The following is a 5,781-nucleotide window of genomic DNA, read 5'->3' as shown; positions in this document are numbered from 1 at the left end:
CCTTTCCTCCTCCTCCTCCTCCTCCTCTCCCCTCCCTGTGTTTCATCACATCTCATGACAAAATGCATTTGTCTCTGCTCCTTCTCCGCTCACAAACCTTGTACCTGGCTGCCACCAAGTGGATGTTGGCCAAACTGCACCACAAACTACCGCCCCTATGACCGAATTGAGTAATGGTCTAGTGTCTGATTTATTTATCTGACAACTGACCCTCTAGACATGCCGTACTCCTTCACCTCTCCCAGCTCCTGAAGCCTCAGTGGGGAAGTTCATCTTTACTAGCTCCCCCCGCCCCCCACCCCGGATCTCACACTGCGTTGAAAAAGCATTAGAATATGATTCCGGGCTACTTCATTTGTTTTTCCCCATGCTGTAAACATAAATCACTTTGAGCCGAGCTCAGGCTCATATAAATGTCAAGATAGACAGGGAAACTCATAAAGCCATAATTTGATCTTTCTTCATCTGGGACAACCAATGAATAAAAGCCCACCTAGTAAATCATAATTTTCTCCTTTATGTCAACAGAGCAGCGAGGAGAGAACACTTCATCTTATTTGTTTCCACTACAGCATGCCTTTTTCTTTTTTTCCCTCTATCAGCAGCCTCAGTGGTTTTAATGACAGTCATTTAGCATCTCCACTTTTGATATGCAATGTATGCCTGTGGCATTTTAGCATTTGTTTTCTCTCCTTCATTTAGAGTTTTTACAAATTGCCATGTATATATAAATTGTTACTTTTAAGTTAATGGAGAAAATGCACACAAACTGTTTGCAAAGGAGGGACAAGATACTATTATTATATTATATAGAATATTCAGCTATAGTCATATATATAATATAATTATATATTTATATATATATATTTATTAATATTTATATATATATACATACATAAAACCAACATCAAACAATCACTGAAAAAGTATTAAAAGCAAACTGTCTGTGGTCATGACAATAATGTTTCCTAGAGGCCATGATGATACATGTAGGTGGTCACCGGGAAAACTCAAGCTAGATACAAATCTATCTCTACTTTTGTTATATGACTCAGAGTATGAGTTATAATGAGTTATGCAAAGCTATGCATTATGGGTAATCCCCAAACAGCCATTGGCTCCTACTGTATACACCAGTCTACCTACCAACCAACTAATGATATTTTGCATACCTCCCTTCTCTCAATGGTATACTAGGGGTGTAACGGTACACAGAAGGACATTTTCAGCCTATTGTAATGACCCTGTTGTGTTACAAATAGGGCTGTCCCCGACTAAGGATTTGGATGGTCGAATAGGATTGGCCAAAATTTGCCGTTAGTCGACTATTGGTCGATAAAAAAAAAAAAAAAAAAAAATATATAATATTTAAAAAAAAATAAAAAATAAATGTTGTATCATTCCATTTGGGCTGTGGGGGGTGCTTAATGTCTGAAGGAGTCGACTGAAGGCTTCTTGTCCTCTGCAAAAGCATGCAATTGGTCCACTAATGGATACATTTTGATATTTGTGTTCATTCTATGAGTGAAATCCTCTTTCAGTGCCTCTGTGCCTGTTTTCGTAGGCAGTTAGCCTCTGGTATGCGTGCCATTAGCGTTAGCCACGCTTCTATGCCTCTTTTCTTTTGAAAAAAATTATAAAAAAAAAATTAAAAAGAAAATTATTATTATTATTATTTTTTTTTTTTTTTGTATTATATTCGACTAAGAGGTTGGCCAGTCGACTACGGCCCCTTTCGACCGATTAGTCGACTAATCGATTAATAGGGGTCAGCCCTAGTTACAAACATATCATTCATTCATGGTTTTGTTTCAGGGACACCTAAAGGGGAGGGGAGAGGAGGGGAGAAACAGCCCGCAACCGTGCACAGTTGTTATTTGTTCATAACCATGTCACAACAGCAGTTATAATGTATATTTTCATCAATAAGTTTGTTTAGCAATAGTGTTATTTGTGAGGTTTTAGTTTTTTTTAAATGTGTTGTTGTGGTCACGGAAATCGGCCATTTTGAATTACCGGCCGTCTGTGGATGTAGTCATTTTGAGGCATTTTGAGAAGAGGACATCCAGAGCTTTCAATGAGCGTTGGAATTTTTTTAAACTACACTTCCCAAAGGCTTCTAGCTTTCTGCAAGCAAATTACTTCTTATCACTTCTTATTACTTGTCTTATTACTAAGGACGGGCCGTTAACGCCGTCACCGGGCTAAGTTAACGGCAGACTCTTATCGCGCGATAAAAAAATTACCGCCGTTAATCTATTCTCAAAGTTGGGGTCTGGGAGCAACATGGCTACAGTCAAAGTCACATAACGCTCCAGCTGCAGGGAGGGGCTGAGCAGTACCCACACTTTAGTTTAAGAAGCAGCTCTTCAGCCCTGCGTTCTACAGCCTGTGATAACTCCTCTTGGGAGTCACGCTGTTCTATGTAAACTCCGCAAGCAACGCGTCCAATAAATGCGTCTTTAACATGCTTTATATCCTCGCCATTACTATATGCCCGTAGCGGTAAAAACCTTTTTAACTAACGTTAGCTGCTAACTAAGTTAAGCTATACGTTACAAGCTAAAAGAAAAGAGCCTTCTACTGATGGGATCAGAGTCGGAGTCGGATGACGACACACCAGTACGCAATGCTGTGGAGAGGTACAAGGTAGAGCCAAGTGCCAGCTTGGATCAGTGTCCACTGAAGTGGTGGTCAGACCACACCAGTGGAGGTTTCTCTATGACAACACGTGAAACACAAATTCACTCATAATTCATAATTATTTTATTTTATACTTGTTTATTGCACAATGTTGTTTTATTGGATTCTATTATATGTTGTTACTACTGTATTGCACATCGTTGTGGGCAAGACCACCCGCATTTCATTGTATACTTGTATGCCGTGACAAATAAAACTCTTGACTTGACTTGATTATTATTAATTTACACATATATATATATATATTTTTTTTTATTATTATTATATTTTTTTTATTAGAAATGTTTTCCTCTGTAAAAAAATGCCAGTGAATTATTTTTTTCTTCAAAAATGGCCAGAATTGACAGCTCTGAGCAGGCCTGCACTGCAGTAATGACTGCAGTAAATATCCGTGCAGAATAACTGCACAGGTTGACCCAGGATTAAATAAATAATAAATAATAGCCAATCAAAATAGGCTATTAACGTCATCTAAGCACGGTCCGTGCATTTAAACTCTTGCCATTGAATGGGGGATTGAATGATTGACAGCCTTGACATCCAATCAGAGTATGGCTCCTACTCTGCAGCTCTGTAGCTACACGGAGGTTGAATGATTGACAGCCTTGACATCCAATCAGAGTATGGCTCCTACTCTGCAGCTCTGTAGCTACACGGCTGTTTCTCCCCTCGCGGGATTGATTGATTGATTGATTGAACATTTTATTAACAGAGCAGCCACGTTCGAAACCTCTATATTAGTGTATCTAACATTTAGCACTTTAATAGCAACTTATTTTTCGCCGGGGGGACATTTACTGAGGACTAGCACAACACACCTGTGGATATTATGATTTAACAAGTCTATCTGTCCAGGAGGATGACAACATTATTGCAGGTACTGTAAGCAGGCAGCCTAGCAGTTTCTAGCTTGGATGCTAATAACTACTAACGTTATCACGCTAGCTTGGATGCTAACTAACGTAATTAAGCTGGTCATGGTTCATGGTGAGCTGTTTGTGTTATAACGAGACAGCAAATGAATGAATGAATGAATGAAAACTTTATTTGGGTGAATCGCTTGGGTGACTGTCTGAGTGACCACCTGTCGGAGTCCCGAAAATGGAACGTGTGTCACGCATCAACAGAACAATGTTTAGTGGATTTCGACAGCATCCTCACGCAAATGAAGGATCGATTAGATCACAAAAGACTGCTGTTTGTTGCATTGCTGGATTTGCAACTGCAGAGGAGCTCATTGAACGTTTCATCAGAAAAGAGCAAAGGATTGATTTAATTTACAAGGAGCAACAGGGACACTATTTCCTCCTAAGAAGTAACGTCGTCAATGGTGAGTGAAATAATTTTTTTTAATATTTAGTAGCTGTGTGGGGCGGGTCTGTGTTGATTATGATTTAATTGGCTGTATTTTACTGCGAGCGATTTATTTTGGTCCGCCGTGGCCCCCTCCCTCCTCCTCCTCCTCCTCCTCCTCCTCCTCACTCCTCCTCCTCCTCCTCTTCCTCTCTCTCCTCCCTCTCTCTCCTCCCCTCCTCCTCCTCCTCTCTTCTCCTCTCCTCCTCTCCTCTCCCTCTCCTCTCTCCTCTCCCCTCCTCCTCATCCTCTCCTCCTCCTCCTCTCCTCTCCTCTCCTCTCCTCTCCTCTCCTCTCCTCTCCTCTCCTCTCCTCTCCTCTCCTCTCCTCTCCTCTCCTCTCCTCTCCTCTCCTCTCCTCTCCTCTCCTCTCCTCTCCTCTCCTGTCCTCTCCTCTCCTCTCCTTAATCAGAGTTTCCAACGCTATAGGTCTATATGACAGGCGTTGTACTCTTAAATAGTAATGTATATTTGTAGATCTGGTATGTCATAAATGTCTGGATGTAGCAGTACTGTCTATATCTCTGTATGTCATATATAGATGTAGCAGTACTGTCTATCTGTATGTCATGTTATGATGAATTGAAAATGGGGGACCCTGATGTAAACAAGACGAAAGTCTTTCTCTGGACTGCATCCCCTTAACAATTGTGTGTATTGAGCCGTACTGTATTGTACCCATTCTGCAATCTGTTCAATAAAGTTTTCATTCATTCATTCATTCATTCATTCATTCATTCATTCATTCATTCATTCATTCATTCATTCATTCATTCATTGTCCTTGTGTTACATAAAACCCATCTGTGGCCTCGTGCAGAGGAAGGTGGTAAATACATGTTAAGATATTCCAATGTACAGTTTTGCATACCATTGACTCAGAATGGTCTATTTTATTGAAATCGTCACAGCAGTATAGTTTGTTTATACTTCAGAAGTATGATATTTAAACATGGTCCCCAAAATGAATGGAAGCGAATGAGGAGCCTGACACCTGGGAGGAATGGGGGTGTTGCAGCGTTGGGGATGTTTAAAAAATATAATTTAATATATAATATAATATAATAATTTGTGCTTCACCTAAAAATTTGGTCAGCAGCCTCCACTGGACCACACTGTTGTCTATGGTAAGCTGGCCCACATTGCCCTGAAGTACTTGGGGACCCCTGCCTCAACTGTCCCATGTGAGAGACTGTTCTCTTTATCAGGCCATATTGTACAGAAGAAGAGAGCTTTGTGACCAGCCAATGTGAACAAGCTGGTCTGCCTGAGTGGAAGAAGAAGAAGAAGAAGAAGAAGAAGAAGAAGAAGAAGAAGAAGAAGAAGAAGAAGAAGAAGAAGAAGAAGAAGAAGAAGAAGAAGAAGAAGAAGAAGAAGAAGAAGAAGAAGAAGAAGAAGAAGAAGAAGAAGAAGAAGAAGAAGAAGAAGAAGAAGAAGAAGAAGAAGAAGAAGAAGAAGAAGAAGAAGAAGAAGAAGAAGGAGAAGTAGAGATTGGACTGATTGAGTCAAGCCATGTCACATAGCTACTGAGTGACTGTACTGGTAACATTATTTGTGTTCTGAATAAAACGATTTATTAAACATAAGTACATCTTATTGAACATTATTTTGATATTTCATTACCAATTATCATAGCAAAACTGCTTTTTCAAATAGTCTGTAATGCATTTTGGAAACGGGAGATGGGCTCATGGTGTAATGGGCCACCTGGCCTGAGAAACGTAAGG

The sequence above is a fragment of the Notolepis coatsorum genome (assembly GCF_963971535.1).
Source record: "Notolepis coatsorum genome assembly, chromosome: 16".
Lineage (NCBI taxonomy): Eukaryota > Metazoa > Chordata > Actinopteri > Aulopiformes > Paralepididae > Notolepis > Notolepis coatsorum.
This window is presented reverse-complemented; position numbering follows the sequence as displayed.